We start from the raw sequence: 14,718 nt of genomic DNA, 5'->3' as shown, positions 1-14,718 counted from the left end.
GGTTGCAGCCGTCATTGTTGTTTGGCAGGTCCAGGCTGGGGATTCGAACCCGCCACCTTAGGTGTACGTGGCTGGTGCCTTAGCCGGTTGAGCTATACGCGCTGAGCCCATATCACTATTTCACGTCCATCATATTGACTAAACATAAGAAGCCAGATGTTAACCAAGTACTGGTGTTCATATGGATTGGGTGAGAATTGCTGATGAGAATGTAAATAGGAAACACTTTGGAAAATGGTTAAGCATCCCCTCGCAAAGGCAGGAATGTTTATAGCTTCTGCATTTCCATAAGAGCAAAACCTGCAAGAAACTCAAATGCCCTTCAACAATGGAAAAGGATAATGTTGAGATAGTCAGACAATGGAGTAGGGCACAGTGGTGAAAATGAAGGAATCTCAATCATATGCCTCAATACAGACCAATCTCAGAAGTATAATACCGATGAGATGAAATGGGCGTGGAAGAATAAATGCAGTATGAGTCCATCAATATAAGGTTCAAAACCAGGCAAAACTAGTTAGTTAGTTTTTGGATAGTTTATTGTTTGGGGATGCATTATGGGGGTAAAACTATAAAAACACAATTAAGGACAGTTTGAAGAGGAAGTGATTTTAGGGAGAGGTGAACAGGCTCCTGAGGTACTGGTAACGCTCTATTTTGTGAACTTGCTGGTGAGTACTAAGGAGTGTATTTTATTTTTTTCTATTAACTTTTCATATATATTTTATACATTTCCTGTGGGTACAACATGTTTCACAATTAAAATACTTTATATAATGAAAAAACTCTTATCTCTATGATATTTGAAACTTTTTACCCGTATCTGAAATTCCTTAAAAATGGATTGTGTCAAAAGTCAAACCTTAGTACATGTTTTTATATTTAAAAAATCCAGTTAGTACGTATATTTCTTTTTATAACTGCAGAAATAGCTTTGTACATCTTATTGGACACCTCAGGGTCACAGAAATATCAAAGGGAAAAAATACAAATAGCAAAAAATACATTTTAATGATATATATGCTAAATATGGTCAGAAAATTCCAGTGTTCTAAAATTTATTACACACATATGCCTGCTACCTGAAAATTAAAAAGAAATGATTGTAAAAATCATCCAAGTTTTGAATTTCAAGGTTGATTGCCCTGTACACTGACATCCCACATCATTGCTAAGAAAATGATTCTCAGTAACAGCTAATTTCCACGGATATAATGTGGCATGCACTATTTATGAAGGAATTACTTGGCATCTTCTTTAAATTTCTGGGAAAACTTATTCTGTTAGTATTTAGAGTTCTGTAACCTTTAGAAAGGGTCATTATGTCCATGAGCTTTCTCTTCTAGATGTGCATATATATTCCCACTATTTTGCACCAATACTGAGTTGTTCAAAGAGCCCCTCACCCCTGAACCTGTACATGAACACCAATGTGATAGGGAAAAGACTCAAGGAAGAGGGGGATTGTTTCAGGCAAACCTTTCAACATAACATATAACTGTGCCCTTTGACACTACAACACTGATAAATAACTGACAGTAAAAGGATCTAGTTGCAATTTTTTCTAGATGGATGTTCTACTGTTGAAATGCTCATCGCTTAGGATTTAGATATTACCCCATTTTACAATGTGACAAAAAGAGAATGAATATTTGTCTTTGGAAACTTCCACCAAAATACCCTTTTAAAAATCATTTTTGTATTCATTATGTTAATTTTTGCCTGCCATTCACAAATTAATTCCCTGGGTGTCACTTTATTAGTCAGCTTGAGCACATACACACACACACACAACGAAAAACATTGGGAGACATACGGATGTATGTGACCCGTCATCAAGGTTCAAATTTGGTCCAAGAAACATTTGTTACATGACAGGCAAGTAATTATGAAGAACAAATGAAATTTCTTCTTATAAGAAAAGGTTTACTTCTTTATAGGTTAGAAATCTAAAACTCTTTCAAGTATGTGCTTTCTGCTCTGAAATTTCATAATTTCTAAAATTGCAGAAAACCTAGATTACATTTTAAGTGTACATTAAGGATTCTTTTTATGTTTACTGATTTACTCTACTAGATATTACAAAGGATAGAATGAAGAGATGCATGAAGTGAGGTATGGTAGAGGGGTGCAGAGCCTGCAGCTGTCCCTGGGTGCCACCTTCCAGGAACCTCCCCTTGCCCAGCTCTCGGCAACCTCTCTGAACCCAGTGGTTCTGGGGTCTAAGGAGGCTTCATTCCATAGGCATGACTGACAACCACGTAGAACTGGACAAAGAGTGCCTGACTGAAACCCAGCAAGGCCCATCTGTTCAGTCTTCCTGGCTTCTCCGTGTGACATTTCTTCCTCCAGGTGTGCGGCAGAAGCCTCTCTGGCATGAGGGCCTTTTGACCCACAATCTGTCTGAGGCAGATGAAGGGAGAATAGGAGAAGGTCAGAGAGAGTTTCTATCTCCTGAGTCCTAAAGCAGCCCAACGTTATAACAAGGACTATGGGAGTTATGAAACTCCACGGGAACAATGGATGAAAACATTATATCTATATCCATATCTATAACCATATCAATATCTACACATATATATATATCTTAGCAGCACAGAACATGCCCTGGTTTTTGAACATGTAACCCTTATATCAAAAGAATATACGACTCAAAAGATACTGCCACATTGCTAGTATCGCATTTGTCATTGATAATTAGTCCGGTCCATTTTCTTGTATTAACGTCTGTCAGGGTGAAGCTGCTCAGATTTTCAGGCTTCCGTTTAAGCTTGTCAGGTTTCAAAATTGGCAGCTGTCCCAGCAAACATATAACTTCACTTTCCCAGGCATCTGTTATAAATGAGCTAATGGACCACTTCATCTCTTGTTCTGAGACTCTTCTGAGTTATTAATGTAAAACAGGCGGTACCTGGTTACAGATGACCCAACTTACAGCGTTCTGCCCTTACCAATAGGCTCCCAAGCCTCCCCAGAAGGATACGTTATAATGAAATAATGAACTTAGTACTTCGGGAACTACTTTCTTCCGTGCCTGTAAACAAACCCACCAGGTGAGAGTGGCTCACAGGGGCATCATCTTCTGCCTGGTGCTCGTCCCATAGTTTATGCCTTGGCTGCACGCAGCATTACCGTCATCGGAACTTTCCAATTTGATTTTGTGAATTTGTGTTCACCTTATGATTATGCCTGCAAAGCGAAAGTCCACTGCAAGTCCAGGAGCGCCTTCTTTAATCAAAGTGGCAGCCTCCCAACCGGGTTGGTGTCCACTCCGGCAGCCGTTCTTGGGGGGTTGGTTATATGCTGTCTGTAAGGCACTGTGGCCTCCAGCAGCTCCTCACATAGTTCCAGAGTCCCTACGATGTATTATCATGGATATTACCAAGGATACAAAAGAAAAGGTGCAGAGGGTGAAGTCAGTGTGAAAGGTCATGGAGTTCCCATGCTCCCCATGGCCACCAGCCCGTAGAAAGCCGCTCACTTCAGCTATCTGGAGCTCCTAGGTTTAGTATTGTTTTTCAGCCAAAGAAGGTATTTAACAAGGGAAATACTTGGGACACCGTCATTAGAATGTATCATTTAAGTATGAAAATACAGAGGTACTTTTCCCACTACTTCAATGTTAATGAAACTGCTTTCTTGTCATCTCGTTTGTGACAGTGCAAAATAAGTCAACGGGAATTCTAATTAATTCTTATTTCTTGGTAAAATTTCCTGGTCATATTGCCTACATTTTTGTCTAGGCCTTTGGTATGCCTTTGGCCCCTGCCGTGTTCAGTAGGGGTCCCTAGTGTAGGTATAGATGAGACATTATAACACAGATGGCATCTTTGGCTCTACCACAAATGATTGAATGTGAAGTTGCGCATTTCAGTTGTTTACAGGAAAGGAGGGAAAAGGAAAATATTGGGGAATATTGCAATTAGATCCAGTGGTTTGGTAGAATGGAAAAGGAAATGGTTCCTTAGCTCTTGGTTCACCTTTTGAGGCCAAGCTCCCTGATCTTCCTTCCGACTCACATTTATAATTTGTTTCTGACTCTGAACAGAGATACCTAATGCAGTAATAACAACACAGGGTGGCTGTTTTCACATTTGATGGGAAATCTTATTTCTGAGACTAAAAGGAACCTCAGACTCTGCCTCCCTTTTTCCTTTTCCTTTTTTTTTTTTTTTTTTTTTTGATAGTCTGATCTCTTACCCAGGCACCCCCCTCTTTTGCTGAGACTTTAGTTCCTGTTCCTGACATCCTTCTGCAACCCACACTCAGCCTGGATAATTTCTTGATTATTGATCATGACATTTTTCCTGCCTGCACTGCCTTCTCTCATAGTCTCTCCTTCTTTCCTGGTGAACACATAATTCAAGGTCAAACTTTTATTACACTTCCTCTGTGTAGCTCTCCCTAATCTCCCCAGTCATCATCACACTTCCACCTCTGTGCTTCCGAAGCATCCTGTTATACATCAGTCTGCTTCACAGCAAGATAAATGTGTTTAAATCACTGTTCCTTAATAGACTGAGATCACCAAGATCTGAGACACTGCTTAATTGTATTTATTTTCCCTAGAACCTATGACAGCCACATGTACTTGTCACTCAATGAATGTTTGGTTTAGAATATCTATACCCCTTCTGTGCTGGCTAGATCTTATCAACTACCTTGATGATTTACTTGGTTTGCTTTGTCTCTATCTTTGGCCAATTCCCTAAGGTTCCTACTCATATCTCTTGGCTTTCTGATCTCATAGTTCTTCCTCTTTCCCTTTACTCCTTGATCTGTTGCCATTTGACACCGTGACAACTTAATATCCCTCATGGTGTTGTGCCATCTAATGATAATCCACATTCTGCAGGCCAAGTAATTACTGTATACCCCTCTAAAGCTGCCACTCCACTTACAAATCTTGTCTGTGCTCCGCAGGGATACAGGGATCTTAATCTTAATGCTCACAGGGATCTTAATCTAATGCTAAGTTTATTGTCCCCTTCACTCATGTCTTCCATTGTTTTTGCAAACACTCATACCTCTTTAAGTATGTTCTATTTTTATTTTTCTCAGAGTACATTCATATACTAAAGTGAAGGTGAGAAAAGAATAACTGTGTATGTTCTTCAATATATGTTACTGTTCGTATTCAAAGTCCTTTTAACTAGTCATTATTTGAACTACTGCAGTGGACAATCTGATTATGGCAAGTAGACCCAACATCATAAATGCATTGAAATGCTATTTCGCTGACTACTTCTAGTGATGTAGCATCTTATGGAGACAACTGAAAATACAACTAGTCCTAAATGTGGATTATGGATATGTTTTTAGAGGATTGTGGGCCAATATTAGAAAACAACTTCACCTTCACATACCCATTTCTTACCATACAACTGAATATTCCATTTGCATTACCAAAAAAGTGCTATTATATGTGACTAGTTTCCTTTGATTATTAATTCTAAATAACCACTGGTCCAGTAAACAATTACCTTATGTCCAAAGAGTCATTCACATTGGACATTTATATTTTCTAGAAAGATGACTGTGTTTAACTCACTCTAACAGAATGAGATCATTGAGATCTGACATACTGCTTAATTGTGGCTTCTAATTGAGATACTTAGGACTGCAGGTAGTATTAAAGTAATAATAAATTATAAAATAAAAATTGTTACTTTTAAATGAAATAAAATTTAAAATATAAATAACAGAGATCCTGCAGCAACGGAATAATGCTTAAAAGAAAAACGTTATGAGGAATTCCTCGTATACATGCAAAAAGAGTAAAGAAAAATGTCATAGTAGAAACATGGAAAAAGGATAGAAACAGGTAATATATTAAACATAGTATCTGAGTGTGCGAATGATGCATGAGATGGTACTCAATGTCCTAGAAGCTGAGATATGCAAATTAAAACACAAAGGGACATCTCATAATCACTGTATTAATTTTTTATACCCTTTAAAGAAATTAGCACAAATTATACAGCTTCAAACAACTATTTTTTTTTTATCTTATAGTTTCTGCAGATCAGGCTTCTGCACAGGGCATAGTTGGATTCTCTGCTCAAGGTCTCACAATGCTGAAATCACAGCGACTTCAAGGCTGTGCTCTCATCTGTAGGTTTGAATAAAGAGGGACCCACTTTAGAGCTCTCTGGGGCTGTCAGACAATGTTTTTCCTTGAGGCTGTAGAATTAATGGAATTCTACCTCTTCCCAGCCAGTGACAAAGGGGGAGTCCCCCACTACTTCAGTTCTCTGACTTCTAGACCATCTTTTAAAAGATTCACTTGACTAGATTGAGTATACCTAAAATAATCTCCTTTTTGATGAACTTAAAGTCAACTGATTAGGAATTTTGATAGCCATCTGATAACTATTTTATCTATGCCCTATAATGTAATCTAATCAATAGAGTGATACCCTAGCCCCATTCTCCTATTCTTTGGGTTAGGAACAAGTCACAGGTTCTTTGCACACTCAAGCAGAGGGGATTACATGGGGTAACTCAAGGGAGTTAACACCACAGTGCATTCCCCCCACTCATTTTTTAGGCAATAAATTAAAATGCATCCATGTTGAAGAAAAGCATGGCAGCCAGTGCTAAAGAAGATCCTAGAACCCAACATTACCTGGCATAGATGCATGTCCAAGAGACATCTCTGGGAATGTTTATTGCATTCAGTAGTAAAATATTAGACATACAACCTAAATTTCCATTAATAGAGGACTAGATGAATAAGTCTGGTATAATCACACAATTAAATACTTTTAGTCTTCAATAGTGACAATCTGTGAACTAGTGCCAAGTATGCTAAGACAGACACATCTGAAAAACAAGTGGAAAATGTAAGATTCAAAAAAAGATAGTATGATACAAATTTTATAAAGTTTGAAAACATATAAAGTGGTACTTTACAGTGTTCATACTATATATACTCTAGATTCAGTAAAAGAGTAAAGGAAGTATTGAAGTAATACACAGCCGTGTTAACATCTGGAATTTAAAGGTGTTAGTCTTTGTAAGTGTAGAAAAATTTATGCCTATCAATTGAAAAAAGATCAGTTATACCTGTACTTTTGTAGTCACATGATCTTTGTATTTTCTGTTCCATGAGACAGTTTTCAAAATTTAATCTAGAATTTTTCTTTTTCTTTTCTTTCTTTTTTTTTTTTTTTTGAGACAAAGTCCCACCCTATGCCCTTGAGCATAGTGCAGTGGCAGCATAGTTCACTGCAACCTCTGACTCAGACTCAGGCTGCCTCAGCCTCCAGAAGCCACTGGGATGACAGGTGCTCACTGCGGCGCCCAGGCTGGGTTTTTCCATTTTTTTCATGAGTTGGGGTCTCACCCTTGCTCAGGCAAGCTTGAACTCCTGAGCTCAACCAATTCTCCCTCCTCAGCCTCCCAGACAATTCCTTGGTGCTGAGATTGCCACACTCTGCTTAATCTAGAATTTTTCAACATTAAGAAATAAGATTCAGGAGGCTAATAAGGAAAGATATGTAAGTTGAAAGTGGTTCACTTATAAGTCCTTTATAAAAGTGTTCTGAATTCTATCACACATATCTGATTATATCTGTCATTAGAATTGATAGAAATATGTGCTTCAGAGATTGAAATGTACTGTAGAGGTTTAGGAAAGTGTTAATTATTTATAATGCATATACAGGGCTATAAAGTTTGTGTGCAATTCAAAATAGTGTGCAATTTATAATTGCACACAAACTTTATGGCCACCCTATATGGCCACCTAAACTAGTATATTGGCATTATAATATTTTTGTAATATTAAATAGGTCATTTACCACATATTTTATATTAAAATTTTATGTTTTTATCATATATGTCTTGTTACTCAGCATGAAAATGAATATTAAACTATTTTTAAAGAGCATGTGAGGTCACACTCTTCACAGGAGCAAAAAGGAATTCATATCAAAAGTTATATCTAACCAGCATCAAATGGGTGTTAAAGTGTTCCCTTCTTTCTGCATCCATCGTGGGACTGCAGGGTCTTTGCAAAGAAGTATGGAGAATCCTCAAAGAACTTAAAATACACCTTCCATTTGATCCTGCAATCTCATTTCTAGGCACCTACCCAGAAGGAAAAAAAAAATCATTTTATCATAAGGACATGTGCACTAGATTATTTATTGCAGCTCAATTTCTAATCTTCAAGAAGTAGAAACAACCTAAATGCCCATTAGCCAAGAAATGGATTAATAATCTATGGTATATGTATATCATGGAATATGTATGACTATACTATTCAGCCTTAAATAAACATGGAAACTTTACTTCATTTGTAATTAACCTGGATAGAGTTGAACACATTCTTCTTAGTAAAGTATCACAAGAATGGAGAAGGAAGAATCCAATCTACTTAAAAATAATATGAAGCCAGTGGATGAATACACACCCACACAAGAGAAAAACTCAAGTCAGTTCAAGTTGGGAGGAGTAGGAGGGAGGGAGATTGGCGTGCTCCTACCTAATGGGCACAATGTGAGGGTGCCTAATGGGCACACCTCTTTGGTGCAAGACACTCCTACAACAGGGACATTATCCAAAAAATATAAACATCACAACCTAATTGTTTATACCCTCATAACATCAGACATTTTAAAAAGAAAAGAAAAAAATGGGAACTATAATAAGAACAAGAATTAAGTATGGAAAAAAAATCTAAGCTTTTCCAAAAACATTATACTCAAAAGTATCTTTTGGTAAGTAAAACAATATTTGAAAATTTACTTAAGGAGCTTAATCACTTACAACTGAGAAAGGCAAAATGCTGAATCAATCTCTGACAAAAAAGCATGCATATGCATATGTGTGTATGGGTAGCTCTGTGTGTGTGCATGTGTGTGTGCACACAGCTGCAGGCATGTGTGTGGGCTTATTTGTGTTGGGGATCAGCTATGTCTGTTGGGCAATGGAAATATAGATTTACGTAATGAAATTTTCAATTCTTTACCCTTTTATAGTATGACCTGGATGGGTATTTATAACAAATACCTCAAGGTTAAAACTGTATGTCTAAATGAAAGGGATACATATCCTCCCTCTGAAAGAACCTTGAAAAAGAAATCTGTTAGTTGAAAGTCAATCTCAAGGTGTGATTTAGGCTCTCCCTGGATTTCCAAGTGCTGCTAAATTTAGGTCACTCTAACCAGGAGAGGCTGAGGCATGCTATTTCTCTGCTGATCTACAAACAGCAGCTGCTGCACACCAGTCTTTTTTGAGATAGGCCTGATTTAAAATATTAAAACCTCATTTCACACCTTGAATTTGTCTTAAAAAGAGTAATTTATTTTTAGTACCTTTTTTTAGAAACCTACATTAAAATCTTTGTAATATGGCTCAGTTACTCAGGGTTTCTGTTCTTTTGAAGGGTGCCCCTTGGGTTCTTTCCAATGCATTACACCCTGTCATGAATTATTGCAGTTGAGAATTTGATTCATTTTTGTTAATTCATGCTTTAGTTATACAAACTTTTACATGTTTTTTTCTCTTTTTTCTGTATGCCAAGTGACATGCACAATAGACTAATTTTATTAGTCAATTATTTTTAATTCTGTAAACTTCTATAGATGAAGAATAAAAGTATAGCACATAAAAATGATACCTCTATCAGTTCAGTCATCTACTATAATAAACATGCATTATATGGCAGGCTCTGTGAGCTTTACAAAACAGATATAGTTCTTCTAAGAACACTTGTATTATCATGTTGCCCAAGATGAAATTCATGTATAAAGATTTAAATATCAAAATGACAGTTTTAGGACAGATTCAGCTCCACAGTTACCTTACCAAAATGTCATTAAGTTTAACCAGTGTAGAGTTCATGGTCGAATTATATAAGGGTAACTTTGCAAATTGGACATTATCCAATAGGAAATAAAGACCAATTAAAGGATGCCATATGCAGATGGACTTTATAGAGTACCTTTATTGCAGTGTAGTAATGGAATAAAGGGCACTCTTTATTTGCTTGTAGAATGGCATGTGAAATTTATACTAATCACCATTCTTTAGAGAAAAAATGGAAATATTTCAAAAAAAACCTTTGAAACTCATTTCTAAAAGGCTTTGTCATTTATGGTTAAGCATCTCTACTCTTATACCATTGGGTAATTTAAAAAGAGCAAAACAAGTTTAATATGTTATCAAACAGGGAAAGGCAGTATTTTATATTTCACTTCTAGCAACAATGGAGGCAGCATGTGAGAAAATGACCTTGTAAATGTTTTCCTGTGGTGCTTTTGATGAGACAGGGTATATGTGGAAAATTTAAGGCAGGGTTTTGTTAGAGGAAAATAAAGCCATATACAGCCAAAATATGTATTTTATTTTTCTATTGTTGACATCTAGATTCGGGTATATACATTGAATACAGACCTCTGTTGTATGCTGTGGATTTACTACAAGCACTATTTGTTTCTCAGAGAAGACATCAAACATTATTTGGTAAAAAGGTCCCCACCATCCTTCATCCATAGTGACTTTATTTATTTATTTGTCCATAGTGTACTTTATCTTGAACTATTAGAGTACATGATTTTCCCAGCATTAACTATTTGGAATATATTAGTTCCTTGCCAGTAGTCATTAATATCTAGGAAATACCTATGAATAAATTTATAATTTTTTGATTAATAGAAGAAAATTGTATAATTGGTAAGCACATGCTTTCTTTTCTTTCTTTCTTTTTTTTTTTTTTTTTGCAGTTTTTGGCCGAGGCTGGGTTTGAACCCTCCACCTCCATTATATGGGGCCAGCACCCTACTCCTTTGAGCCACAGGCACTGCCCAGGACATGCATTCTTAATTCTAAACAATGTCTGAATTTGTGCCCTATTATATCTTGAGTTCCTTGGGAAAGGAGTTCTTTGTCGGAGAATATTTTAGTGAGTTTCTGCCTTCTTAAATCTGAGTGTAGAAATTAGTAAAGATAAATTCATTAACTTGTAATAATCAACATTCTGAGAAGTATCTGTTTCTGTTGAAAAAGCCTCTGGTCAGACAGACTGAGGAAATTGCACTGAGCAGCATTCTGCCTCAATCAGCGGACCATCCTGGGGGTGAAGGCAAGAGTTTTCCCAAAGCCTTTCTTCATTTGGGCTTACACTGAAAACTCTTCCTGAAACACACAAACAGGCCTAATTCCCTGAGAAAGACAACAGAAATGACCTACAAAATGGACTTTTCTCTTTTGGGGTTTGGAATCTTTGTATTTTTCTCAGTGTCTTACGCTGGATTTCTATTTTTTCATGTTTTAATGCCCACTTATTCAGCAGTCCATGACTGTCAAGTCCCTAACTGGAAGAAAATCCAGATTAAATATTTCTACTCAACTTCCAAAGGAGTTGGGAGATGAGGATTGATAAACAATATGCACCTGACCATGTAGTGTAAGAATAGTAAAGTAAGCGCAGAACACACGTGCAAACACCACATTCACACACACACACACGTTCACACACCCCTTGTGCAGCATGTGCTCAAATGCAGTAACAGCAACAGCATTCTAGTCACTTTTAACATGTGTCCAATGTTGCCCTAAGTAACTTGTTCTAGTTATGATTACATAACCACCACCGATAGTTAGTGCTGTAAAACAACCAGTTTATTGCACCTGTTAGATCTGGTGGGTCAGGAATTCAGAACGGGCATAGTAATATTATCTTGTTGCTGTCCCTCAGTATCTGGTACCTCAGCTGAGAAGAATTCAAGGTTAGAGAAGGGGCTGCTTGCCAGCCTGGGCTGGTGTTATCTGAAGGCATCCCTACCCACATATTTGGGACTTGGTGCTGGCTGTTGACTGGGACTTGGGCTGGACGACTGCCTGGTACACCTACACATAGCTTCTCCAAGGAGACTTTTTACGTGAGCTAGTTTGGGCTTCTTTGGATACATTGGCTAGTTTCCAAGAGTAAGTATCCCAAGAAAAAAAGTTAAGGAAGTGCTGCTGTCGTTGCATAATCTAGACACTGAAGTTGCATAGCATGACTTCGGCTGTGAGGAAGTTCCAGAGTTACTCCCACATGCAGGGGGAGGGATTTAGACACCGTGAGTTGAAGAGGTATAACAGGGTTCTAGGAAACCGTGTGAGAAGAGTCATGTAGAGTTATTGGCATTCTTCGAAAATAGAATCTGCCAGAGTGCTTGCCGTTCATTATTTCATATTGAGGAAGATTCTGTCCCTGGACATGATCCTCATTTTCACCCAACCTGACAGTCTCTGTTCTAAAAGGTGTTCTTAAAATCACAGGAAGAAAAAGAGAATTGAAAAATTCACTTTAAGCAACTTTCTTAAAAAGTAGAAAATAAAATAATAATCCAAGTTCAAAGCCCTAATCTTACAAAATGTACACAATACAAAGCTTGTTATATCTCCCTGTTTTGCATCACCAAAGATTTCCCTTGCATTTTTTTTCAGAATTTTTATGTGTCAGCAGCGATTAAAATAACACAATTATGAATCTTATATTAAGCCACCCACATAATCTTCTCAAAGGCTTGCATATTTCCAATCCTTTCCCCCACTATGCATACTGCTTATATGCCTAAATTCATCTTAAATGCCACAAATACATCTTAAATCCTTACTTATAGAAGCAAGCAGAAAATAGCATTTATTGAGAATCTTTGTAATGTGTTGTACAAGTTATTTCATTAAATGCTAATATCTCTGTGGGGCGGGTGGTATTATTCACTTTCCTAAGAAAGAAAATCGAGGCTCAGATGATTAACTGATTTACTTTACACAAGGATGACACAGCTGAGAGCTTGAATGAGAATGCAGGCCTATCTGACTCAAAAATGTAGGACTATGATCATTTGTCCTTTAAATGCCTGTGTATACATCAAATTTAAAAGCGCAGTGATGAGTATAGTTCTAAATTAATAACTAGCAGTCTCCAATTGGCTTTCAACTGTTTGCTGTTCTTACCACATACCTTTAGTGAGATTACTTCCTCATGTTTTTATGTAATTTTTTCATCTCTTCCCACTGCTATCTCCTTCCCCTATCATTTCCTAACTCAGCTCTCAGCTGCATATAACAGAGATTTACATGTTTTTGAGAAGACAGTAATAAACAAGAAATATTTTATTTTCTAAGTACCAACTCTGTGCAACTACTTGTAATCCTGAATATTAATTTTGGCCCTCACTTTTCTACCATTTTTAAAGGACTCTCAAATACTGAGCAACTTCTGTCTCTCCTGAAGTTTTAATCAGTGTCACTAATAAACCCCTCTCGTTGAATTTGAAATTTATTTCAGTAATTTTTAGAAAAAGCAAAAACAATTCTCCTTGGATAGCTACCTGTGTCTCTCTGCTTGTCCTCACAATCACTTTTCTCAATGAGCTGATGACTTTCACAGACACTGGTTTTACACTCAGACCCACTGTATAGCACTTCACAGTCTAAACTGCAAAGGTTCAACCAGTTGCTCTTGCTGGCTCACTAGGAACCACCATGTTGCTGCTGGATGCTTCAGACATCATCTTAAGTAATTGCCCAGTGACTTTTGAAAAGTGCCTTCTGTCCTTTCTGTGAAAAAGTCTTTTCTCTCCTGTTGCCTACATTGATGTCATATTCTTCCAGGCAGTTGTGGGGCATCGGGTAGGGTGAGGTGGGAGAAATCTTTTTCCACCTCGGATCTCTAAATTTGGGAACTCCTAGGAGCTTTGTCCGTGGTGTCTTTCTCCCACTAAACTCTTGTGCTAGATAGTTTGTATTAGCCCCTGAAGATTTCCCCTTTGTCCTTTTCTCATCTTTTGCTGTGCTTTGGAGGCTGTGCTGTGAGACTATATCATGATGGTCTTTGCCCTCTGGTTTATGGTTAGGTTTAGTAAGTGTGAAGCACTGGAGGAGACTGGAGATTTGGAGAATAACATACATCAGGGAACCTGTTACCTCATCTCGTGCTTAGCTGGGTCACCCCAAGAGGGTTATGTCCTGCAACATAAAGCCAGGGTTCCTCTCACTTTCCATTTTGTGCTAGTATCACAAAAATGCCTAACTCTGAGTAATGTAATAAAGAGAAATTTATTTATTTTGTCACAGTGCTGGAGGTCTGAAAGTCCAAGATCAAGACACCAGCATCTATGAAAGGCCTTCTTTCTGCATTAGCACAAGGTTTCAGGTGGAAGAGCAAAGAGAAAGATGAGGCTGAACTTGGTGATTTAGAATGTCATTAATCCCACCTATAGGGTGGAGCCGTCCTGGCCTCTTCATCTCTCAGAGGTCGCACTTCTTAATACTATTACTGGTAATTAAATTTCAATGTAAGTTTTAAAGAGGGCAACCGTCCAAACCATGACAGCTCTTCTCAGATGACCTAATCTTTTTATGAAACTCTGAACTACACATCTTAAGTATACCATCTGTTTCCTACAAGGATCTTGACACATGGAATCCCTCACCAGGAAACAAGCACTGAGACAGAGTTAGAGATGGGAACACATATTAAGAAATTGTTTATAGGATAGATCAACAAGGGCAAAAAACCAAGCAAGAGTTGATCAGGGAAAGTTGTAAAATTGTAAAATTTACACCTGTGAGAAGAAGGGGGGAGATGCAGTGTTAACCAGACATAGCTTCAGACTACAGTGCAGATCTGATGAATTCTCAGTCAGCCCAATGGGGAGCTCTGGAACAAATATGAGCCTTTAAAGGAGTCCTCATCCGCTAGAAATGGCACAG

The 14,718-nt window shown here is 37.6% G+C and overlaps 1 protein-coding gene across 1 annotated transcript in view; it reads left to right on the top strand.

Moving 5' to 3' along the window:
* DGKB (diacylglycerol kinase beta) overlaps positions 1 to 14,718 on the top strand; it is a 694,453-nt gene that overhangs the window by 46,195 nt on the left and 633,540 nt on the right. The window contains exon 2 of the mRNA XM_003782718.2: positions 1,297 to 1,300. The gene's annotated coding sequence lies outside the window, so the exon portion shown is untranslated. The remainder of the gene's footprint in view (positions 1 to 1,296; positions 1,301 to 14,718) is intronic.

The sequence above is a fragment of the Otolemur garnettii genome, unplaced genomic scaffold (assembly GCF_000181295.1).
Source record: "Otolemur garnettii isolate 467f Iridium unplaced genomic scaffold, OtoGar3 scaffold00005, whole genome shotgun sequence".
Taxonomy (NCBI): Eukaryota; Metazoa; Chordata; class Mammalia; order Primates; family Galagidae; genus Otolemur; species Otolemur garnettii.
The sequence above is the reverse complement of the archived record's forward strand: the minus strand, read 5'-3'. Positions and strand labels throughout refer to the sequence as shown.